This window comes from Aulostomus chinensis, chromosome 1, assembly GCF_037954235.1.
Source record: "Aulostomus chinensis isolate RoL2024-O1b breed Wild chromosome 1, RoL_Achi_v1.0, whole genome shotgun sequence".
Lineage (NCBI taxonomy): Eukaryota > Metazoa > Chordata > Actinopteri > Syngnathiformes > Aulostomidae > Aulostomus > Aulostomus chinensis.
The window spans coordinates 3,374,838-3,400,897 of NC_141320.1; the positions used below are offsets into that span (position 1 = coordinate 3,374,838).

Sequence of the window (26,060 nt, forward strand, 5' to 3'; positions counted from 1 at the left end):
TCTGAGAAGAAATACCTGCTGGCTCTACTCTCTCTCTCTCTGGTCTATTTTTATATTTCGTCACTTGGTGACCAGTAGAATTTCAGATCGAACTCTCGATAAATCTCTGTTGTTATTGTTTTTGTTTGTTTTTCTCCTATTGTTGTCCCCCCCTGTCCTCCCTGTCCTGTCCCTGCTCTCTCTTCCTGTCCTGTCCCTGCTCTCTCTTCCTGTCCTCTCCTGTCCTCAGTCCGGTAGCTTCATCAATGAACCAACACCATTCCTAATAAAGTTCAACACAGATGGTGATAGGAGGAGTTTATCAGGTTCCTCCTTAGCAGAGTAGAACTGCTTCAGTCCAACCAGGCACCAGGAACATGGATGCTGCTGCTGAACAGGACAGGGTAAAAACTACAAAAGAAGGCTGGACAACAATCCACAGAAAAACTAGTTTACCCTTCGATTTTGACCTTTGAATTTTTACATTTTACCTTTCAGACGTTCACACACAACCCGGAAATGGCTTTTTACACCTAAAATCCCCTAAAATGCTCTCTGAGGGCCTCTGCAGCTCCACTTCCTCGACTGAATTCGGGGCCCAGCAGGTCCCTGCGGGGACTCACCTGCTCTGTCCAGCCTGACTCGGGGCTTCAGCACGGCATCAAGCAGCAACCTCTGCCGGCGGTTCTCCCACTCGTACTCCGCCACGGTTTCCTCCAGCAGAGCCACGATCTGCTCTGCGGCCGCCGCCAGCCGCTCGGTGAGCAGCGCTCTCAGCACCGGGACTCCAGCCGCTGAGTCTCCTTCTCCCAGCTGCAGCAGGAAGTCTTCAGCGGCGGCGAGGATCCGCTCCTGGACCGACACCCGCAGCAGCTGCGCGGCGCACATGTTGAGGTTCTACCGGCGCCACTCAGCCTTCAGGAGACAAAGACCGAGGCCGGGGGTTCACGGACTTCTCCTTCTTTCCTGGTTGTTCAGAGGCGTCCCGATTCTTTTTATTGTGAAGCACGTATTGATGACGTATTTGGTGACGTTGGAAGCTCGTCATTCGGCAGTGACCACGTGACTGATTCAGGAACTGGCACTGCGTCTGAGTAGCCAAGTAGGTCTGATCCTAGGTCTCAGGTCGTAGGCTGTTCTAAACCACAACTGGCGCGAGTAGCGACCTACTTCTCAACCTAAATTCCAGCCTAAACACGCCCACATTGTAGGTCGGTTCAGGTGCATCCTACAGAGCAACCTATGGCCCACAATGCACCGCAGACTTCTTCTTCGTCCCCTAAAAACGTGTGGACCCACAAGCCAAGTTAGCGCCACCAACAGTCTCCCATTCTTATGCAACACCAACATTTGTAGTCGTTGTTGATGACTAAAGGTGTGTTCACACCAAACGTGACGTGTGTGAATACACCTGTACAGGTGCGTTAATGTGCTTCATCATAGAGAATGAATGGAGGGTGCGCTCAGAGTGGAGTGCAGTACTGCAGTCAGGCCAGCAGGTGGGGCTTTCGTTGGTGCTGTCTACCTAATTGCGGTGTCTGTGCTCTGCCAGCAGAGGTCGTGCTTCACCACCAATCTTCCAGGGTGTCTGAGTGGTGCCGCCATGTTCAGGTTGTAGCAGGAGGCTGTAGCTGGAGGTCGTAGCAGGAGGACGTAGGTTGGTACTTGACAATTCAGACGCAGCCTTGGTCTGTCCCAGTTCCTTCAAGCTGGCTGGAGTGTTTCTGGGTCCCTGCTTCATCGGTGCCCTGTGAAAGAGGGATTTAAAGAGAGGGAGAGACCCTGGCAAGAGAAAGAAACCACCTGAGTCTGAGCCTGGGGGAGGAATTGTTCTTTTTACATCAAAATGAACCAAATCTCTGTTTCAGGAGTTCCATGTCGTCCTGGTGTCAGAAGCACATCCACAAACCAAGTAAGAAGCAGATTCTAAATGTGACATTCATGTGGAAACAAATTGTCTTCAAAATAAATCAATAAAATAAATCTTCTTTCATCCCCTGCACCAGTGGACAGTTCATCAAGGATGGCAAACATGTGGGTCTCAATTCCCCTCCATCTTTGTAGGTTGGTTACATTTCCTCCTGGTCTTTAATCCATCTTTAGTTGACATTTTTCTGTTGAGCCCAGTTTGTTGACTGCCAGGCTGTCTTACTTTTCAATGGCACAACAGCAGACAGCAAGAGGTTTGCTATGGTGCAGTTGGTAAAATCCCTATCTATGGTCTGCAGAAATATGCTGGGAGTTCTTTTTTATTATGAACCAGAATTCAAAGACTGACCAAGGAAACCAAAGCTCAGAATTTAGAGATCAAAGAAAGAAATCAAAGACAGAACCTGAAGATCAGGAAATGGCACAGATCAATGAGATCCATGGACTCATCAGTGAAGGTTTTCTTTGTTTCACGGTCACTTGTTGTTGTACTGGTATGATGATGTCAGACCCTTCACATTCAGTTCAAACAGACTCCAAAGTGTAGCTGTGATGCAGAGGGCAGCAGCCTTGTGCTTGGTACCGTCATGGTTCTCTGCATTGTTAGCAAACTCACCAAAGACCTCCCTGAAAGCAGGATCATTTTCCCAGAGTGCTTTTTTGACCAAGTACCAATTTGTCCCTCTTTAAAAAACAACAAACAAAGATGAGGTCAGACTGAGATGGACGAGATGATATGGATGTGATTTATGGCTTTCAAACTCCAAATATTCAATTTTTCTTCAGGGCTTTTGAGAGGTTCTGGGTCATGAATGAAAATTTAAATTGGGCAAAAACGACATGCGGGGTCACTGTGTGTGTTTACACGTGTGTGTGTATTTCTTCTTTTATGGTGTTGGAGACCATTTCCATCATCAACACTGATCAGGAGTCCTCGTCCTCATGGGGACCAAAGACCAGCCCTGATGCAACGCAATGCAGTTTGTGAGTTCTTGCATGAATTTCAGAGTCAAGGTCTGGATTGAGTTTAGTTTCAAATAAAGATTAAGATTCAGTTGGTTAAGATTAAGATTAAGATTAAGGTTAGGCTGCACATAGAATGAAGTTGATCGAATGTTCTCATAAGAATAGCTGGGCACACCTGAGTGTGTTTACATGCAGACTTCCTCTTGTGACAACTGATGTCATTGGAAACCATCTTGAGGACATTTGGAGAAAGTTCAATCATTCAGCTGCAGGTACAGTGACTTACAACACTGCAACAACAACAAAAAACACCCTCCACAAACACTCTTGTCCAACATTTGTGCCCAAATTTTCTCCTCATGAGGCATCAAATCACTACAAAAACTGCCATTAAGTTGATCTGGTTGGGCACTGGTATTTGTTCTTGCTGCATCATCGTCCAGCCTCCAACCAGAGGTCCATCAGTTATCATGGAGCCACAGGTGGAGTCTGGATTCTTTTCTAGAATGAGACGGCAATGAGAGTCCTGCCAAGTGACATCACTGACATGAATGGATGACTTCAGTCACGTGACTGGATGACAGTGTAGATGCCAATGTAGAGGTTGGGGAAATCGTCTCTGAGAATCCAGCTTGAACCCACGCCCTCCTTGTCCTTCAAAAACCCAAACAGCGACCATCAGTCTCCCTCCAATCCTGTACTTGGTTCAATGTTGCTGTTCCATTTTGCAGCAGTAGGTGTCGCTGTGATACCAGGTTCAGTTCAAGAGTCCCAACTCCAGCTCATGTTGGTGACCTCAGTGGCAGGGTTATATGGCGCTTCAGTGGATCATGTGATCAACTCATGTGTGTCCTCACTGCTCCACAGGTCTGTCAAATGTTCTGTAAAATAGTTGGACCCAGCAGAGCTGCTAGATTAGGAGTTGATGGAGTCGCTGCAGATACCAGGGTCCAGTTCCATCCTCACTACCCCTGGTGACCATGTCAAAGTGTCCTTGAGTAAGATACTGAACCCCTAAATACTTCTGATGAGTAGGTTGGCTCCTTGCATGGCAGCCTTCAGCATCAGTGTGTGAGTGTGTGTGAATGAGAGGACATTGTTCAGCTCCTTGAGTGCTGCTGAGGTAGAAAGGCTCTGTACAAACTGAGTCCTTTTACCATTTCTTTCCTGCTTCTAGCGGCGCTGTTGTCACTTCCTGTGACCGTGGAGGAAAGGGGTCCCCCTTCAGAATAAGTTTTATATCATTATGTTACTTCCTCTTCAACATGCCTTTAGCAGACCAACTCAGAGAACAGCACAGTGAGGTTGTGTGGCCGAGCGGTCTAAGGCGCTGGATTAAGGCTCCAGTCTCTGAGGAGGTGTGGGTTCAAATCCCACCACTGCCATCATGTCCCAAGTCACTGGAGAGGTGTGGCAGGTCTCTCACAGCCTTTCCTTTCTCTTCCACTGGTATCTTCAAACCTGTGACCAGAAGAAGAACCCTCTTCTGAGTCCACAGACCTGAGCACCGCTGCTCTGACTACCAGGTTACCTCCTGGTTATCAGGGTGAAGTCATGGTGAGGTGGTCAGTTGTTCATTTTGTTTTATGAAAGAGGCCTCATTGTGAATTAAATAATTCTATTTCTTTACTCGACGTTTCACACTGTTTCGATTGAAAAAGGCCAGTTCCTGGAGAAGATCTTCTAGGGGTCCAGGTTAAAGCGGTGCCCCAGCTGGCACCAGGCGCTGACCCAGGTCCTGCATGGGAGATACTGTCAGTTCTGTTCTGCCCTGCTCACAACCACAGGCTGTCTGTGTAGGTTCTCATTCATCCAGGTCATCGTAGATCGAAGCGAAGTAAAATCTGGTCAACTGGACGTAAGTATATCTTGAAGACGTTTCACCTCTCATCCGAGAGGCTTCTTCAGTTCTAGTGAGGAGTGTGGAAACTCCAGCTTATGAACCTATGTGGGAGTGGTCAGTGCTATTGTGGTGGAAACGACCCTCCCGAGACTCACCTGGCCTCCCCAAACGACAGTCGTTGTGCGGTGTCAGGGAGTTTCAGGGGTGGTCGTTAGGGAGTTTCACCGACCACTCAGATGCTAATGGGCTGTGCTGGCATCAGCCGTTCCACATGGGTCTTTCAGCTGAGCTCTTTGGGGAAGTTTTGAAAGGACTTGGTTGTAAATAGGTGAAAGGAAATGTCGCAGTCCACCTCCTCTGTTCAAAGATGGTTTCTCTATCCTGACGTGGATGGCTTCTTTAACTCCTCTTTCAAACCATCTGTCCTCTCTGTCGAGGATTTGGACACGATCGTCCTGGAAGGAGTGGCTTTCCTCCTTGAGGTGGAGGAAAACCGCTGAGTCCTGTCCTCCAGAGTTGGCTCTTCTGTGTTGGGCCATACGCTTGTTGAGGGGCTGTTTGGTTTCCCCTATGTAGAGATCCGTGCAGGCCTCACTGCATCTGACAGCGTATACCAGATTGCTTTTCTGGCTGTGAGGGGTGGGATCTTTGGGGTGAACCAGTCTTTGTCTCAGAGTGTTGTCTGGTTTAAAAGACACAGGGATGCGGTGCTTATTATAGATTCTCCTTAATTTCTCAGAAACCCCTGCCACATAGGGGATCACTATGTTTTTTCTCCTGCCTTCTTCATCTTCCCTCCTCCTGGAGCTCTCCTCCTTTCTGGACCTGGAAGAGGATTTTACAAAGGTCCAGTCTGGGAAGCCACAAGTTTTAAGTGCTCTTTTCAGATGCTGCTGTTCTTTTTTCCGGCCTTGGACGCTGGTGGGGATGGTCTCCGCTCGGTGTTGCAGCGTCCTGATGACACCTAACTTGTGCTCCAGAGGATGGTGAGAGTCAAAAAGCAAGTATTGGTCAGTGTGGGTGGGTTTCCTGTACACATCCACCCTCAGGCTCCTGTCCTCTTGAATGTAGACGTCGCAGTCCAAAAAGGGCAGATGGTTGTCTTTCACATCCTCTCTGGTGAACTTGATGTTGACGTCTACCGAGTTGATGTGTGCTGTAAACGGTTGTACCTCCTGAATCTTGACCTTCACCCAGGTGTCATCAACGTATCGGAACCAGTGGGTGGGGGAGGGTCCACTGAAGGAAGTCAGGGCCCTCTGTTCCACCTCTTCCATGTATAGGTTGGCCACGATAGGAGATACGGGAGAACCCATGGCACAGCCGTGTTTTTGCCAGAAAAACTTCCCTCTGTACTGGAAGTAGGTTGTGTTCAGGCAAAGGTCTAGAAGTTGGCAGATTTGGTCCGGATTGTGGTTGGTCCTGTTGCTGAGGGTGTTGTCCAGCTGTAGGCGTTTCTTCACTGTTTCCACAGCCTCCACGGTAGGGACGCAGGTGAACAAGGAGGTCACATCGTAGGACACCATGGTCTCATCCGGGTCCAGCTTGAGTTCTCTAACCTTGTTCACGAAGTCCATGGAATTCTGGACGTGGTGGGGGGTTTTCCCTACCAAGGGGGCTAAGATGGTGGCGACGTGTTTGGCGATGTTGTACGTCACAGAGTTTATGCTGCTGACAATGGGTCGGAGCGGGGCACCTTCCTTGTGGATTTTGGGGAGGCCGTAAATCCGTGGAACTGCGTCTCCGGGGTACAGGCGGTGATACTCCAAACGGTTGATGATTTCCCCCTTTTGCAGCTTCTGTAGGTGTTCCACCACTTTCTTCTTATAGCTGCTGGTGGGGTCGCGTTTTAAGGTCTCATATGTGTGAATGTCACTGAGAAGAGAAGTGATCTTGTCCTGGTAGTCAGTTGTGTCAAGGACCACCGTGCATCTTCCTTTATCAGCCGGAAGGATGGTGATGTTCTCATCTTTGCTCAGTGCATTCAAGGCCTTCCTTTCCTGGACCGAGAGGTTGGCAGAGGGGACCTTCGCTTCGGAGAGGGCCGCTGTGACCTTGAGTCGTAGTTCATCTGCTTCTGTGGTGGAGAGGTTGTTCTTCTTGATGGCGGATTCTGTGGCAGTGATGAGGTCCACAGTCGGGAGATGTTTCGGGGTGACAGCAAAGTTCATTCCTTTGGCAAGGACGCGTTTCTCAGGACTGGTGAGCTCCCTGTTGGATAAGTTCCTTATCCACCTGTCCTGTGAGTCCGCTGGGGTTGGGCCTTCTGCTTCTCGTTCCCGGTCGAGGCGAGACTGGAGGCGAGCGAATTTCCTTTTTTGCCTCTCCTTGCTCTTCTGATGTTGAGATAGTTGGGCTGTCCCAACGAAGGAGGTGACCTTGTCCAAGATGGCGGGTGGCAAAAAAGGCGTTAACTCTTGATTAAGGTGATCTAGCTTGCTCTTTAGTCCCTCGATGGTGAAATGGACCTGTCTCACTCTCTCGTTGAGAAGCTGATTTTGGGCCCGTTCCAAAATCTTGCTGGCCCTGTGGCCCCTCACGGTGGATCCTAGTAGTAGGCTAGTGGGAATGAGGTTGTGTTGGCGGCATCGGAGGTTGAAACGTAGATGGTTCCTGTAGTCTGCGATTTTCCTTGCAGTCCTTTCGCATTCCCGCACCACACTAAGGATGTCCTTCCCATAGTGTTCGGCAAGATGTCTGTGTAGGTTCTCATTCATCCAGGTCATCGTAGATCGAAGCGAAGTAAAATCTGGTCAACTGGACGTAAGTTTATCTTGAAGACGTTTCACCTCTCATCCGAGAGGCTTCTTCAGTTCTAGTGAGGAGTGTGGAAACTCCAGCTTGAGGTGGAGGAAAACCGCAGCGGTTTTCCTCCACCTCAAGGAGGAAAGCCACTCCTTCCAGGACGATCGTGTCCAAATCCTCGACAGAGAGGACAGATGGTTTGAAAGAGGAGTTAAAGAAGCCATCCACGTCAGGATAGAGAAACCATCTTTGAACAGAGGAGGTGGACTGCGACATTGCCTTTCACCTATTTACAACCAAGTCCTTTCAAAACTTCCCCAAAGAGCTCAGCTGAAAGACCCATGTGGAACGGCTGATGCCAGCACAGCCCATTAGCATCTGAGTGGTCGGTGAAACTCCCTAACGACCACCCCTGAAACTCCCTGACACCGCACAACGACTGTCGTTTGGGGAGGCCAGGTGAGTCTCGGGAGGGTCGTTTCCACCACAATAGCACTGACCACTCCCACATAGGTTTATAAGCTGGAGTTTCCACACTCCTCACGAGAACTGAAGAAGCCTCTCGGATGAGAGGTGAAACGTCTTCAAGATAACTTACGTCCAGTTGACCAGATTTTACTTCGCTTCGATCAACCACAGGCTGGTGTTGAGGCCTGCAGCAACCAGGGCCCCAGTCACCAAGAGTATAAAGGCTGGTCATTGTGGCAGTGGGAGGAGTCTAAATGAAGACAGACCAATGTGAGCAGGACGTTCCTGGAGAAGTCATCCATCCACTTTCTGTTCTTATCCTTTAAGGGTCACGGGGGGGGGGGGGGGGGCGATCCCAGGTGACATTGTTCAAGAGGCAGGGTTCACCCTAGACAGGTCACCAGTCCATCAGGAGAAATGAGGTGGTCGGTATCATGCAACCTAAACTAAAACATTAGCCGGATCAAATTCAGATTAAAGCAAGAGTCTCCAGATCAAAGTCAGAATTCCTGATGATGTCATCAGGGCTTTGACAGTAGCTAGAATTCTGTCTTTGATCTCAGGAGGACATGAAAGAAACCCAATTGAGGAAAGTAGAAGAGAGCACATTCAGCTTCATTAGAAACACTTGAACTGTTGAACAGTAGAATTTGTTTGAAACAGTTTACAACACTGAGTGACAGGATTCAAGAGGGGAGAGTTTTCTACTTTAAATTTAATTCTAACTTCAAAGTCAAGTTAAGTCAATTTTATTTATTTTGTGCCAAATCCCAACAGAAGTTATCTCATGACACTTTACAAGTTTATCTAATGAGACAGGTACCCTGGAAGGTATCACCTTGGCCCCCAGCACCACCCTAAGGAACCTAGGAGTTCTCTTTGATCAGGATCTGTCCTTTCATGCCCACATTCAGCAAATTTCTAGGACTGCTTTCTTTCATTTGTGAAACATTGCTGAGATCAGACATCCTGTCTCAAAAAGATGCAGGAAAACTAGTCCATGCCTTTGTCACTTCCAGGCTGGATTACTGCAATTCACTCCTATCAGGCTGCACCAGGAGGTCCCTAAAAACTCTCCAGCTGGTCCAGAACGCTGCTGCCTGACTAGAACTAGTAGAAGAGACCATGTCTCTCCTGTACTGGCCTCTCTGCATGGCTCCCTGTCAAATTTAGAAGAGAATTCAAAATTCTCCTTCTACCATCAAAGTCCTCAACAGTCAGGCTCCTTCATCCCTGACAGAGCTCCTAGTCCCCTATTATCCAGCTAGAACCCTTCACTCCCAGGATGCGGGGTTACTGGTGGTTCCTAGAGTTCTAACAGTAGACTGGGAGCCAGAGCCTTCAGCTATCAGGCTCCCCTCCTGTGGAACCGTCTCACAGTTTCAGTCCAGGATGCCCTGGACCCTCTTGACCTATAAGAGCAGACGAAAGACCTTCCTTTTTGATCAGGCTTATAGTTGGGCTGCTTAGGCTGGCCCTTAGATATGCTGCTATTGGCTTAGGCTGCTGGGGGATCTCCCATGGTGCACTGGGCTTCTCTCTGTCCTCCTATATGTGTCTTACATAAATCATACTCATATGTATTACTAACTCGTCTCCTTCTCCAGAGCCTACAGGCTCCCCTCATCCCAGATGTGGGTGCTGCTGGAGGAGGCTGCAGACCTGAAGAGGCTCAAGCTGCCACCCGTAGCTCCACCTGCTCACCGTCTGTCCATCAGTCTCTTCACTTCTCTCTCTCTTTATCTCTGTCCCACTCTTTCCTTCTGCATATCTGTCTTCCTCCATTATCTGTCTTTGTCTCTGCCCCGCTCTCCTGCTCTCTTTCCCTCCAACCGGTCAAAGCAGAAGGCCGTCCCCACTGATCCTGGATCTGCTCGATGTTCCTGTCTGTTAAAAGGAGGGTTTTCATCACCACTGTTGCAGGATGTGCTGCTGGTGGAGAATTGTTGGGTGGAGGTTCATTGAAGGAGTTTGGTTCTGGACCTGCTCTACTAGTAAAGAGTCATGAGAGAACTTTGTTGTGATTTGGTTCAATACAAATAAAATGACTTGACCAGTGTTATTTGTGGTCTTTTGTTAATTGCATGCCACATGAAATTATTAGTGGTCACTTTCCTAGCAACAGTCTCACAGTGGCAAGACAAGAACACTTCTACTTTTAATGTTGACAGTTTGTTCAACACTAAACTTCATCCAGTACCATGTTGTCAAACACTGGAACCTCCACAGCACCTGAACAGGGACTTGAACCCTGGACCCTCACATTAAAAGTCTGATGCTCTACCCTCTGAGCTCCTCAGGCTCTTTCTACAGCATTGAGACAGGAACAGAAACACCTGTGAAGGTCAAACTGATGCTTTCTTGACTTGTTCAGTCCTCCATGTTAAAGTCCACCATGCTTTTGATTGGCTCTGATTCTCTGTGGCAAAATCCATCAAGAGGCTCCAAAAATGTCCTGAATGTCACGAGAATGCACAGGACAAGATGTTAGTTTCCTTCATGTCTGCAGTTCCTCCACTGGAAAGTAAAGTCAATGCTGCTCCTCTGCTGAAACCTGGGATCGGACCAGGGACCTTTAGATCTTCAGTCTAATGCTCTCCCAACTGAGCTGGTTCAGTTCTGAGTGAGGCCCCTGCTTCTGTCATTTATAATCTCTTCCACTCTCACTGGACCTTAGAGAGGATTGGAGCTTCTGAAGTCATGACACAAATCAAACCAGGGACTCTGAACTACACAGTGAAGGAGTTGGTCATCAAGGTCGATGGCAGCTTATTAAGTTCTATCTTTGATCAAATATAAGAAATGTAAAATAATTCAACATTGATTGCGTTTCTCTCCTTTCTTTGGTGCCCTCAGACTTTCTGAGAACTGTAGGAGGAACTGCTCTCTGTTCTCTGTTTGTTCTGCTCAATGGAGGAAGGAACGGAGCTCTAAGTTTTCCAGTTCCTACATCAGTGAATGGACTTTCTGTGCTGCAAGGAGCCAAAGCTACGAAGGAGGATTACAGTTTGTCCTTGCAGGAGTCAGTGACTTAATAGAGTCTAACAAAGGGTTGAACCTGAATGAGACAGTCACCCTTCAACATGGGGCCATGGCAGAGTGAACCAAGGACACTACAATGGGGGTGAGAGTGGAGTCATGATGGATTCACAGTTCATCACCTCCACCATCATGTGGACCACCTTATCACCTCTCCCTCAACCTCTAAATAACTCATTCCCTGACCGGGAATCGAACCCGGGCCGCGGCGGTGAGAGTGCCAAATCCTAGCCACTAGACCATCAGGGACCACACTGAGCTCTCCAACAACAGAGACTATAGACAATGACTCAAGAACACAGGACTCTGTGGTCTCAGCTTGAGATGCAGAGGGTCCACCAAGACCACCAGACACCTCAGCCCCCTAAAGACAGTCCAACCCCAGGATCAGCTTCTATCACTCAGTGGTCCAGAACCATGATGAAGCCTGATCAGGAATGTGAGCAAAGCTCTTGGAACAGGCCTGCTGCCACCACAACTAAGATCCTGCAGGTCACTAGAAACTCCAGTGTCCAGCTGACAAGTGGACTTTCCTCTGATCTGTGGTGGTGCTGAGTTTAGCAAACATCTCCAACAAGAACATGAAGGAGGCCATCAACTCCTCCAAGCTCAACATCTATACTGGCTTTACTGGGAGATCAGGAGGTCAAAGCAGACCTTCCCCCTCCACCTCAGATGGTTTCTACTCACAGAGATGAGGGACCAGTTCAAACCAGCTCCCTGGAGCTCCCTTAAGCCATTGTCCCCCTCAGCTAACATCTGGATCTGGACCTGCACCGGTGCTGACTTGTGTCTTGAGTCCCCAGAGTTTGTTGAACCAGAGAAGCTTCAACTGGTGACGGTCGTACAACCAAGCATGAAGGTGAGCCTGCATTGTCTGATCTGGAGCTAACAGGAATTAGCAAGTTAGCGACTGTTCTAGAGTTGCTGCTGAGTTGAATTTGAATTTATTTGTTGAAGGTTCCAGTTTCTATGAGGTCAGGGAAGACTGGTGTGGATCTAAAGGTCCCTGGTTGGATTCCCACCTCTCACAGAGGACCTGATGCTTCACGTGAGCTGTGGGATTGGTCTTTACTGCTGAGACAGAAAGAATCCTCCCACATTGGCTTCTTTTAACTGTCAACATTGGTTTGGCTCATTGGAACATTTTCAAACCCTCGTTGCTCAGATTTTACATTAATTTGATCATGACTTTAGACACATTTTCTGTTTATTAATTAAATAATCACTTGAGTTATGAATTTAGTGAGTCAACCAGACTTGGTCAATGACAAAAGTTAGTCTGGTTATTATTCAGTCACACACACACATGCACACACGCACACACACACAGCCTGTCTTCAGTATAAAATGGTCTGTCACGTTCTCTCACGTTGGAAGATTTCTCTGACTCCATTGTGAATAAAGAGATTCTTCATCTGCCACCTGAGTCTTGATCCACTGATTCCTCTGATCCACCTCTTTCTGCTCCAACAAGGCTGACATGGATCAGGTGGGTCCATGTCATCCAATCAGGAGGTTTCTCCTCTCAGTTAATTTTCTTCATCCCAGTTTAGATTGATTCTTCTCAGCCTGATGAAGGAGCATCTGATCAGGTGTTTGACTGCTTGTTGGTTGTAATTCCATAGATTTTAATCTCAGATGTTACAGAATTAAGAATGCAATGGCAGTCCTGCCAAGTGACATCACTGACATGACAGGATGGCCCAGTCATGTGACTGAAGGAGCTGAGAGCTTCTACACATCATTGTTGAAGGTGTCTTCCACTGTAGTCAGCAGCCACAACTCCTCTATCAACACCTGTCAGAGACCTGCTGGAGGCCCCACTGAGGTTTGAACTGGGATCACTGGATTCAGAGTCCAAAGTGCTCACCATTCCACCATGGAACCATCAAAGATGAAACGTGTGAGACAAACTATGGCACTAATCATGTATGAGGGACTGCAGTGGTTTTCTGGATCTAATTTCCACAAACAAATGATGATTTGGGGAAAGGTCTGACAAAGTCTGACAAACCTACCCTGATTTTTTCACAAACAAATGACGATTTTTAGACAGTAACACAGGGCTCTTATTTTGGAGGGCCATCAGGATGTGAAATATCCCAGACCTCTGAGATCAGAGCGTTCACTTTGATCTCAGGGTCCTGAATTTGGAGGTTCTTCCTTTGGTCTCCAAGTTCTAACTCCCATCTGACTGAATCCTTTTTTTAATGAGCTCCTCAGACCCTGATGATGTCAGGAAGAAATCCAGACATTCAGTTCTCATCTCAGCTGTTCTGACTGAGACGTCAAGCAGTCAGGAAAAAAGTGTTACGACCCAAAGTGGGACCTTTACAGGAGCTAACAAAGTGTCTTTTTTCCTAAACTACTTGAGGAACTGGTTAAACCAGTAAAATATGCATTTCTGTGTGCAGACCAGTGAGGAGCCTGGGTGAGTGGAAGGATGTTTACCACCAACACAGAACCCAGACTTTAGTCATGTGATGAGATGGAGACTCTGATGATGAAGTTAATGGACAAAATGTGAATTGAAGGATGAACACAAATGGGTTTTTGAACCAAACACATTCCTTCAGTAGACTTTGATCCAACATTGAAGTTAGAGTTTGGTGGCTGCTCCATGTTGGAGGAAACCAGGCGATGTTGGACCGTCACAGGGAAGCTCCTTTGCCTCCTCTGCTGCCAGTTCAACCACTCACTCCCATCAGTGGAGAGCAGCTTCAACTGGGTTTGGAATGTACCATTGTGGATGCATAGGAATGTGGAGAACATGTCCTTTGTCAGAAGTGGGATTTGAACCCACGCCTCCAGGAGAGACTGCAACCTGAACACAGCGCCTTAGACTGCTCGGCCAACCTGACAGACACTGAAAGTTGGAGACTGTAATATGAAATGAATTAATTCACTGACAAAGTAGAATTTTTTAAATTGTTAACATTAAACACACTGTCTGAGTTCATGGCAGGAAGAAATGAACCAGAACATTAGAACCACATTGCATCTCATGATCAGTTTGTTACATGGGACACATTCCAGACAGGAAGGTCCCACCAAGACTTGAACTCAGATCACTGATCCAGAGTTCTCACCATTCCACCATGTAACCAAACACAAGGAGGAGGTTCCTCTAAATACCACTTGACATCACCTGCAATACAAACTGTTGCTATTTGGAGGTTCATCTTGCTCTTGTTCCAGACTACATTGGCAAAAGGATCATGAACCACAAGGAAATCATGGAACTCCAGATTGATTCAGGACTTTCTAACTCCATCGTATGACCTGGGAGCAAAGACTGGCCAGGCCTTCCTTAATTTATCAGTTAATTACTGCTTCAACAAACATGCCACTTAATTAAGTCACCAGAATTTCTCTCATTGAAAAACCCACCAGCCTGATTTCTTGACACGACATGAAAAATTCTCCAAGAACCCACAGTTGGGTGGAAAGATACCAGGTTGACCAGGAGGAGTCCTGCTCCTGAACCATGGATGGAACAAAGTCCACTGGAAAACTCAGCAGTTCCTGACTGCCAGATCCATCGGGAGCTTGGGTCTCCCCTTGACTGTGGTGATCCATGAGATCAAGGAGGACAGAGGGAAGAAGGATCCTGTTGGAGATCTCCTCCCTTCTTCCTCCACTTCACTACTACTTGGATGTCAGGAATATGAGGTACTTTACTCAAATGAGGTATTAGGAGTTTCCTGTTTGACAAGAAGGAAGTCAGAGGTTCATCCCTCACTTGTTGGTGGTGCCCTCAACCTGCTGAGAGCATCACTTAGTTCTCTACAGAGAAACATGGCAGCTCTGCTGAAGGCTGCAGGAAACCTGCTGGAACGGAGACTTGGACTCAGGTCACTGGATTCAAAGTCCAGGGTGCCAACAGGTCCACCAGGGCATCTGTGCTTTACTTACCGTGTAAAAAGGACCACAGTGGTCGTCTGGTTTTAATTTAACAAACAAATACGGTTTAAAACTTTGAGACAGTGACACAAGGCTCTTATCTGAAGGGCCATGGGATGGGAAATATCCCAGACCTCTGAGATCAGAGCGTTCACTTTGATCTCAGGGTCCTGACTTTGGGGGTTCTTCCTTTGGTCTTCAAATACTTGTGGTTTTTATTGGCAGAACTTTCAACTTGCATGCAAAAAGAGAATCACAGTCCATGTAAACCCAGCAGACAGTGTTTATTTCTAATAAATCAGACAATTGCACAAATGAAAATGAAAGGAAAAAAACAATAAAATGTTTTAAAAACCTTCTCCACTCTAAAGCTTTTTAAAGTTCATTTGAAGGTTCAAAGGTGGAGGTGAGGAGGTCACCCTGATCCTCCCTGTCGTCACTGCCAGGATTCTTTCTTCTGGTGCTGTGGTTCTTCTGATGAAGGGGGCGTGATGTTTGCTGTCTCAGGCTCCACCAAATATCCTCTTTAGGACGCAACAATGTGGCCTCTTCACTGCTCCATCTTTCCTGCATCAGAGACACCAGGGTTCCTCCTGGTGCCGACCCCATCGTCCTTCTACCCAATGGTGCGGCCATGGATCCTCAGAGGAGGCTGGGATCCTTCTTCTCATCAGAGCCACAGTTTTTCCTGGAGGGAACAACAGGAGCTTTGTTGTAATGTTTTGCTCGGTGTTTCCTGCACAGAGCGTCAGGATCTGTGACGCCATCTTGTGGTAGGGGGTCATCATCTTGTTGTGTGGTAGTGGATTCATTGATCTGCTGTTTCAACACATTCAAGCTCATTATCCTACAAGTCAAAGTACATTTGGTGTGGAGTTTTAGTTTCTGTAGTATCCTAGAATGACTGAGAGCGCTTCCTAGTCTAGGCCTGCCTGCTGACCCGATACCGGTGAGCGTGTTACGTCATTTCCTGCCTGTAATACTGTCGCTGTGTTGTTCGACTCTCTCAATCCTCCCTCAGGTGCACTGCTAACTTAATCGCTTTAAGCACCACTGTATACAACGTTTTGGTGAAATACAGAGGTTTCTGTCACTTCAGTCTTTAGCAGGACTTTGCTCTGAAATTCCTCGTTCTATTTGTTCTATTTGCCACAGGTCCACTAGCTCACCTTAGCACACTAGCTATGGCCGCTCTCTCTCCCCCCACCTCTCCCTCCCTCTCCTGCTCCATGTGCCAATGTTTAGTTACTCCTCTGCCTCCTTTAGTGCTCATGGTAGTGTAATAAGTGTAGTTTGTTTGTAGTCCTGGAGGCGAGGCTTAGTGAGTTAGAGACTCGGCTCTGCACCATGGAAGCTAGCGCTAGTCCTTTACCTTCAGGAGCTGCTCAGTCCACCTTAGCGGGTGCGGAGCCACCTAGCCTAGCCACCGCTAGCAGCTCCCCCGCAGCTCCCGAGCAGCCGGGAACTAGCCAGTCCCGCTGGGTGACATCACGAGGGAAACCTAGACGCAGTAAGCCCGTGTTTGCCCACCAACCCCTTCATGTTTCCAACCGCTTTTCCCCACTCAGCGACACACCCAGCTGAGAGTGAAACTCTTCATGTCGGCTCTGTTGCTCGCAGCCCCGCTGTGAAGCCGACATTAGTTATTGGCAGTTCTGTTCTTCGCAACGTGAAGGTAGAGACACCAGCGAGCATAAAGTGCATCCCAGGGGCCAGAGCTGGCGACGTTGAGGCAAATCTAAAGCTGCTGGCAAAACATACGGTTAAATACAGTAAGATTGTAATACATGTCGGCGCTAATGACACCCGGCTTCGCCAGTCGGAATTAACTAAAGTTAACATGGCTTCGGTGTGCAACTACGCAAAAACAATGTCGGACTCCGTAATTTTCTCTGGCCCGCTGCCCAATTTAGCGAGTGACGAAATGTTTAGCCGCATGCGTTCATTCCATCGCTGGATGTCTAGGTGGTGCTTAGATAACAACGTGGCTTACATAGACAATTGGAGCTCCTTCTGGGGAAAGCCTGGTCTGATTTGGAGAGATGGCGTCCATCCTACTTTGGATGGTGCATCTCTCTTATCTAGGAACATAGGCCAATTTATTAGCCATACTAATCCCTGACAAGCAACCAGAGTTCAGACCAGCAGGCAGAGCTGCAGTTTAACACGCCCCTCTGCTGGTTCCTTCGTGTTGTCACCCACCCAGCCTATAGAAACTGTGTCTGCCCTGAGGCTTTATAAGCCTGCACCCAAATCTGGAGGAGTAACTTATAGCAACTTAGTTAAAATTAAAACCACTGCTCCAGCAAACCAACCCAGTAAAACTATTAAATGTGGTTTGCTTAATATTCGATCTCTTGCATCCAAGTCTCTCCTAGTGAACGATTTAATTACTAATTATCAGATTGGTGTATTAGCACTCACTGAAACCTGGGAGCAGCAGGATGAGTGTGTTAGTTTAAATGAATCTTCCCCTCCTGGTTACATTAACTACCATGTACCTCGCACCACTGGCAGAGGAGGAGGAGTAGCTGCAATCTATCAGTCAAATTTGGTGCTTAACCCTCGACCTAACAGTTCATTTAACTCATTTGAGAGCCTTATTGTCAGCTTTTCCCACCCAGACTGGAAAGCAGAGAAACCACTCTTACTTGCTGTGGTGTACCGTCCTCCTGCACCTTGTTCTGAGTTCTTAGAAGAATTCCCTGACTTTCTGTCTAACTTGGCATTGAACTCAGACAAAGTCATTATAGTGGGTGACTTTAACATCCATGTGGACGTCAATGATGATTCTCTGGCCACTGCGTTTAAGTCGCTTCTTGATTCTGTTGGCTTCTGTCAGAGGGTAAAGAAACCCACTCACACTTCTAATCACATCCTTGATTTAGTACTCACTTATGGAATAGAAGCTGACCGCATCATAGTTCTTCCTCAGAACCCTGTCTTGTCTGATCACTCCTTAATTACATTTGAATTTACTTTAACAAATTATATCCTACCTGGGAAAAAGTCCCACTTCAGTAGATGTCTATCTGACACTGCTGTTTCTAGATTTAAGGAGCTTATTCCAGCAGAGCTTGCTGCCACATCTTGTAATAATATATTGGGCAGTTATGCTGATTTCACCCCCTCGCAGGTAGACTATCTTGTGGACAGCACTGCAGCAGCACTCCTTGGGACACTTGATGCCGTAGCTCCCCTGAAGAAGAAGGTTATCAACCAGAAAAGAATAGTTCCCTGGTACAGCCCAGAGCTGCGTGCCTTAAAACAGAAGACCAGACAACTGGATAGGAAGACACATTCCAGCCAGCACGAGGAAGTCCACCAAGCCTGGAAGGAGAGTTTATTAAGATATAAAAAAGAACTCTGTAATGCCAGAAGCACTTACTACTCGTCCTTAATAGACAAGAATAAGAACAACCCCAGGTTCCTCTTCAGCACCGTGGGCAGGCTCACCAAGAACCATAGTGCTGTTGAGCCATGCATCCCCCCAACTCTCAGCAGTAACGACTTCCTTTCTTTCTTTACTGAAAAGATTGTGAATATTAGAACGAAGATTGCCAGTAATGGAGGACAGACTACAGTCCCCATAGAAGCACCTCCCAGACTTGGTGCATACTTGGACAGCTTCTCCCCCATCGACCTGTCAAAATTAACTTCTGCAGTCGGTTCCTCCAAGTCAGCCACTTGTCTGCTGGATCCCATCCCAACAAGCCTCCTTAAGGATGCCTTCCCTCTAGTCAACACTTCTATATTAAATCAAATTAATCTTTCCTTAGTCACAGGTTATGTGCCACAGGCCTTTAAGGTGGCTGTCATCAACCCTTTACTTAAAAAACCTTCTCTTGACCCAGATGTGTTAGCCAACTATAGGCCAATATCCAACCTCCCCTACATCTCCAAGATCCTTGAGAAGGTTGCCCTGGAGCAGCTACATGAACATTTGCACAGCAACGAGCTCTTTGAAGCCTTCCAGTCTGGATTCAGGAAACACCATAGCACTGAAACAGCACTGGTCAGAGTCTCTAATGATCTTCTTATAGCTTCAGCCAGAGGTCTTGTCTCTGTGCTTGTCCTTTTGGACATCAGTGCTGCATTTGACACCATCGACCACAGCATCCTGCTACAGAGACTAGACCATGACATTGGGATTAAAGGAACTGCCCTAAAATGGTTTAAGTCCTACTTATCTGACAGGTTTCAGTTTGTTAATGTTAATAATGACCATTCGGAGTATAGCAGAGTTACATATGGTGGACCACAGGGTTCCGTTTTAGGACCGATTCTCTTCACTCTTTACATGCTCCCATTAGGTGACATAATCCGGAAGCACTCGATCAACTTCCACTGTTATGCAGATGACACACAACTTTACTTGTCGATGGAGCCAGACGACACAAGCCAGCTTACTCATCTGCAAGACTGCCTGAAAGACATTAAATCCTGGATGTCTTCTAACTTCTTAATGCTCAATTCAGATAAAACTGAGGTAATCATTTTTGGACCTAAACACCACAGGGACACACTCTTGAATCGGATCTCTACTCTAGATGGCATCACCCTAACTCCGAGTACAACTGCAAGGAACCTTGGAGTCATTTTTGACCAGGACCTTTCCTTCAGCTCCCACATAAAGCATGTGACTAGGACCGCCTTCTTCCATCTGCGAAGTATCGCTAAGATTAGGAAGATCCTTTCCCAGAGTGATGCTGAGAAACTGGTGCATGCATTTATCACTTCTCGGCTGGACTACTGCAACTCTCTCCTGTCAGGATGTCCTAAATACTCTCTAAAGAGTCTCCAGCTGGTCCAGAACGCTGCAGCGAGGGTTTTGACGGGAGTTAAGAAGAGAGAACACATCTCTCCCACTTTAGCTTCTCTCCACTGGCTTCCTGTAGGATCTAGAATCGACTTCAAAGTCCTTCAGCTAACTTATAAGGCTCTCAATGATAAAGCTCCATCCTATTTGAAAGAGCTCATTAGTCCCTACTGTCCCACCAGAGCACTCCACTCCCAGAATGCAGGTCTTTTAGTGATTCCCAGTATCAATAAAAACAGACTGGGAGGTAGAGCCTTTAGTTACCGGGCTCCTCTACTGTGGAACCAGCTCTCTCCATGGGTCAGAGAGGCAGACACTTTAACTACGTTTAAGTCCAGGCTTAAGACCTTCCTCTATGACAGAGCCTTCAGTTAGGACTGGTTCAGGTAGCTCTGAACCATTGATAGCTATGCTGCTACAGGCTTAGACTGCTGGGGGACACATCAGGTTACATGGAGCCCTTCCCTCCTCTCCCCTCCTCTCCTCTCCTCTCCTCTCCTTTCCCCCTCTCTCCTCCTCTCCTCCCTGCACATTTTTGGAACTGTCATTACCATTACTTGTTGCACTTTGTAGTTTGGCCTTGGTGTCTCGCAGTCTCTCTGTGTTTCCACAGATCCACCAGAGCCCCAACCGCCGCCTGCATCGCCCCCCCCCCTCTTATTCCCTACTGTCACACCGGCCTGTGCTCCCCTTCCATGAACCAGTCTACCATCCAGTCCCCCATCAAGCTGGCTTGCTCTCCCTGCCTCCCCTTCCAGAAGCTTCCTTCTTCAGCTGTTATTAACATTTCCGTGTTTCCCACATTTTGTATTGTAAACTGTTTTCTTGTCTGTAACAACATCTACTGCATGTCTGTCCGTCCTGGGTGAGGGATCCCTCCTCTGTTGCTCACCCTGAGGTTTCTCAGATTTTTCCCTGTTAAAAGGGTTTTCTATGGAGTTTTTCCTCAGTCGATGTGAGGGTCTAAGGGCAGAGGATGTTGTTATGATGCCATGTGAAGCCCTTTGAGACAAACTGTTTGTGAAAACGGGCTATCCAAATAAAATTGCCTTGCCTTGCCTTGCCTTGCCTTGTCTTCTTCTTTTGGTCACAGGTTTGAAAATACCAGTGGAAGTGAAAGGAAAGACTGTGGGAGACCTGCCACACCTCTCCAGTGACCTGGGACATGATGGCAGTGGTGGGATTTGAATCCACGCCTCCTCAGAGACTGGAGCTTAAATCCAGCGCCTTAGACCACTCAGCCACACTACCTCACTGTGCTGCTCTCTGAGTTGGTCTGCTAAAGGCATGTTGAAGAGGAAGTAACATCATGATATCAAACTTATTCTGAAGGGGGACCCCTTCCCTCCACGGTCACAGGAAGTGACAACAGTGCTGCTAAAAGCAGGAAAGAAATGGTAAAAGGACTCAGTTTGTACAGAGCCTTTCTACCTCAGCAGCACTCAAGGAGCTGAACAATGGCCTCTCATTCACACACTCACACACTGATGCTGAAGGCTGCCATGCAAGGAGCCAACCTACTCATCAGAAGTATTTAGGGGTTCAGTATCTTACTCAAGGACACTTTGACATGGTCACTGGAGAAAGTGAGGATCAAACCAGCCACCCTTTGGTTGCCAGACGGCCACGCTACTCCTGAGTCATGTGACCTGGATAAGATGGTGAACTACAGCTGATCGCCATGCTAGCAAACCTCTTTTGTTTGGTTTGGTTGTTGTTTAGTGACTGTGGATGAATACACAGGAGAAGTTGAGCATAAATTTGTGTTCCCTGTTCACTTGAATATCTGCAGGAGTGTGAGGTGGAAATAATACTTGTGGGAGAATGAGAGTTCAGTCTCAGCGCTATGACCTGTGCTGACACTAAAACATGTCAGCCCACAGAACAAAGATGGCAGTCCTCTGGGAGAGCAGGTACACCACACATACATGAAGAAACCCTACAGGAAACAAATATGTTGCCAGAGACTTTTACTCTGTTTTTGTTGTTTACCCAAGTACAGGATTGGAGGGAGACTGATGGTCGCTGTTTGGGTTTTTGAAAAACAAGGAGGCTGTGGGTTCAAGTTGGATTCTCAGAGACTATTTCCCCAACCTCTACATTGGCATCTCCACTGTCATCCAGTCATGTGACTGAAGTCATCCAGTCACGTGACTGAAGTCATCCATTCACGTGACTGAAGTCATCCATTCATGTCAGTGATGTCACTTGGCAGGACTCTCATTACCAAATCGGCTGCTCTGCAGCACAATACACAATCATTAGCTCAGTGCTACGTGAGCCAAGAGCAGCAGGTGAGCAGACAAGCCGCGTTACCTGTCCGAAGCAAAACATCCGGCGCGGAAATGGTGGAAACTGGTGATGAAAACGGGCTCTACAAATAAAATTGCCTTGCCTCCCCGTCCATGTGTGGGTTCTCTCTGGTACTCCGGCTTCTTCCCACCGTCCAAAGACATGTAATTTGGGACGAGGCTGATTGATACTCTAAATTGACTGTAGGTATGAATGTGAGTGTGAATGTGAGTCTCTGTGGCGCTCGGCTGTTAACAGAGAGGCTGGTGGTTGGAGCCCCCCAGGGACCAGGACCAGGCTCTACTGGTGCTCAGGACTCTGTTGATCAGCTGCTGAGTTGCTACTTGATGTCAACATTGGTCTGTTTCATCCTGAGTAGTTTGATCCTAGCAGAGTTGCTGCATCAATGATCTGAATGTGGACGGACAGATTGACCCTCCACAGCAGATGCCTGTGACAGATCTCTGGATGAGACGCTTCAGTCTTCAATTTTAGTAGCAGTGTGGAGGAGGCCGGCCGGCTGTGGTTAAAGTGGTGGGGGCTCTGGAATGAAGGGGGTCACTGTTTGGTTCTCAGATGCTCCAGCTCAGGTTAGCGAGGTGGTGGAGAAATGAGTGCCAGTTGGAGCCTCTTGGGTCACGGGAGGCTTCACTCCTGGAGGTGGAAATGATGAGGAGTTTGTATGTAATAAGCCCCTCCCCTCTGTAGGGCTGGTGGCGCAATGGATAACGCGTCTGACTTCGGATCAGAAGATTGAAGGTTCAACTCCTGGCCAGCTCGCTTTGAACTTTATACTGAGAAGATGAAGTGAGAACCAGTGATCAGAGTCACTGAAGTCCTCCCAGGTTTCCTCCTTGTCTGCTGGAAACATGAACACATGAATGATCCTGCTACCTCTCATGTTAAGCTGCACTTGACAGTGACAGCAGGAGAACAAAAATCCCAGTGTGTCATCAACATTTCCTGTCAAATCAATGATAGAAGCTGTTGAATTTCTGGATCAGAACAAGGAGAAAGGAGCCCCAATGAAAGAGTGATGGTTCTTGATTCTGATTTTGTTCTTCACTCCTACACCAGAGAGTGAAAGTGTGGGCTGGCTGGGAGCAACTGCCTGCTTCAGAGTGGCAGGAGCCTCAGGACTTTCCAGTGAGAGCTGCAAACTTCCACCAGCGCCCAGTGCCAGCAGGTCTTCATGATGAAGCTGAGAAGAACACAACAACACCAGATCACTGGAGAATTACTGTGTTCTCTTTTGGTGTCCCAGTGTTAATTTGAGGATCTAAACCTGATATTTAGAAAATCAGACAGCACAGAAAAAGAAAATGCCACCACATCACTGAAATTTTCTGTTATACAAATGAACGTGTTGACTCTTTTTGTATAAGCCCTGCCACTGAGGTCCCCAACATGAGCTGGAGTTGGGAATCTTGAACTGAACCTGGTATCACAGTGACCCCTGCTGCTGCAAAATGGAACAGCAACACTGAACCAAGTACAGGATTGGAGTGAGACTGATGGTCGCTGTTTGGGTTTTTCAAGAACAAGGAGGGCGTGGCTTCAAGCTGGATTCTCAGAGACTATTTCCTCTGCTACTCTTACGTCCACTTCTGTCAACGTGCAGACATCTTTCTCGTTTCTGCGTACTTCAGGTGACAGCAGAGCTGCTGAGATGGCTGGTTGCTGCTGGAGGAAACGGTCCAGGATCTCCAGTGAGCTATTCCAACGTGTCAACACGTCAATCACCATCTTGTGCTCAGGAAGCTCCAGCACCCTTTGCTTCTCACTGAGGATGCGGCTCGCCGTAGAGCTACGATGAAAAAATCCAGCGATGCGTCTGACTCTGCCGAGCAAGCGTGCAGCTGTAGGGACTTAAATTAAGAAGGTGTGCAAAGCAACCAATGTGCAACAAGCCCGTCATCTCCGCAGCGCGGACAATATTTGCTGCTGAGTTTTCTCGCTGTGTGGCTGGTTTCCACGGCTCTGGTTTGAAGAACATGGCATGCGAAGATCCAGTCGCTAATGTAGTGAGCTGTAATGGTCAGATATGAATGATGATGTCATCAGGGCTTTGACAGTAGCTAGAATTCTGTCTTTGATCTCAGGAGGACATGAAAGAAAGACAATTGAGGAAAGTAGAAGAGAGCATGGCAGCATGATGGTGCAGTGGTCAGCACTGTGGCCTCACAGCAAGAAGGTTCTGGGTTTGAGTCCAGGCTCGGGTGGGGAATCTTTCTGTGTGGAGCCTGCATGTTCTCCCCATGAATGCGTGGGTTCTTTCCGGGTACTCCGGTTCCTTCCCACCGTCCAAAGACGTGTAATTTGGGACGAGGCTGATTGGACACTCTAAATTGATCATAGGTATGAATGGTTGTTTGTCTCTGTATGTTGGCCCTGTGATGGACTGGTGACCTGTCCAGGGTGAACCCCGCCTCTGGCCCGTAGATGCTGGGATAGGCTCCAACCCCCTTGACCATCAATGTAGGTGTTTTGTTAATTGCATGCCACATGAAATTATTATTGGTCAGTTTCCTAGCAACAGTCTCACAGTGGCGAGACAAGAACACTTCTACTTTTGATGATGACAGTTTGTTCAACACTGAACTTCATCCAGTACCATGTTGTCAAACACTGGAACCTCCACAGCACCTGAACAGGGACTTGAACCCTGGACCCTCACATTAAAAGTCTGATGCTCTACCATCTGAGCTCCTCAGGCTCTTTCTACAGCATTGAGACAGGAACAGAAACACCTGTGAAGGTCAAACTGATGCTTTCTTGACTTGTTCAGTCCTCCATGTTGAAGTCCACCATGCTTTTGATTGGCTCTGATTCTCTGTGGCAAAATCCAACAAGAGGCTCCAAAAATGTCCTGAATGTCACAAGAATGCACAGGACAAGATGTTAGCTTCCTTCATGTCTGCAGTTCCTCCACTGGAAAGTAAAGTCAATGCTGCTCCTCTGCTGAAACCTGGGATCGGACCAGGGACCTTTAGATCTTCAGTCGAAGGCTCTCCCAACTGAGCTGGTTCAGTTCTGAGTGAGGGCCCTGCTTCTCTCATTTATAATCTCTTCCATTCTCACTGGACCTTAGAGAGGATTGGAGCTTCTGAAGTCCTGACACATTGAACAGTTCTCCAGGACCATTTTTGATGGATGTCTGAATCACACCAGCCTTTTTTGTTTGTCTTCTTGCACCACCGTGCCGCCCCTACTAGTCGTCTACATATCAGTGTTCTCAGTATTGCACGAACATTCACATCAGTATTGTGCTAATATTTTATTTCCTGGCTCTTCAATCCTCCTATTATGAAGTTGATTGCTTCAGCGACCAGGAGACGTTATCATTGGCAGCTAGTTTACTATTATTGCTGCTGCTGTTGTTGGTTGCGTGTCTGTCTTTCATCCCCCTGTCCCTCTGTCTTTCTCTCTGCTTGTCTTTCACCCTCATCTTGTTCCCATCTTTTTGTCATTCTCTCCCTCCTTTCTCTCTTTCTTTTGTCTTTCCTTCTCTATATTTGTCTTCTGCTGTCTGTCCTGTCCTGCTCTCTTTCAACAACCAACCAGTCAAAAAAATATGATAAAAGAACTCTTGGTTTGATTTGGCTTGAGACATGAAGAAGATAGGATTGTTTTCCTCTTAATTTTAGAAGCTTTTCCAGATTCATGAAAAGATCATCAATCAGTGCAGTATTTCAGACAGACTTCTGGTCCGTGAGGACGAGGAATCCAGCACAGATCCACAGAACTCCAACTGCCATCTTTGATGGTTCCTTTACAGTCTGTAGGGTGGAGAGATCCTCCTGAGTCTGGCTTGGAATGTTTGTCTGTGGATGTGTTGGCCCTGTGATGGACTGGTGACCTGTCCAGGGTGAACACGGCCTGTCGCCCAAAAGCTGCTGGGATAGGCTCCACCCCCTCATGACCCTGAACAGGATAAGCAGAAGACAATGGACAGAAGTCCTGACACATTGAACAGTTCTCCAGGACCATTTTTGATGAAGGTTTGGATCACACCAGCCTTTTTTGTTTGTCTTCTTCCAGTGTCCTCAACATTGTGTGAGCCAATAATTCCAC

General features: G+C 47.5%; 1 non-coding gene and 1 gene segment (V, D, J or C); both read right to left on the bottom strand.

Annotated features, from left to right (window-relative positions):
* The window catches only part of LOC147270010 (Ig kappa chain V-III region MOPC 63-like), a 495,635-nt gene that overhangs the window by 122,455 nt on the left and 347,120 nt on the right, over positions 1 to 26,060 (bottom strand).
* Positions 20,864 to 20,945, bottom strand: trnal-uaa (transfer RNA leucine (anticodon UAA)). The gene has a single exon. It is a non-coding gene; the product is annotated as a tRNA-Leu (tRNA).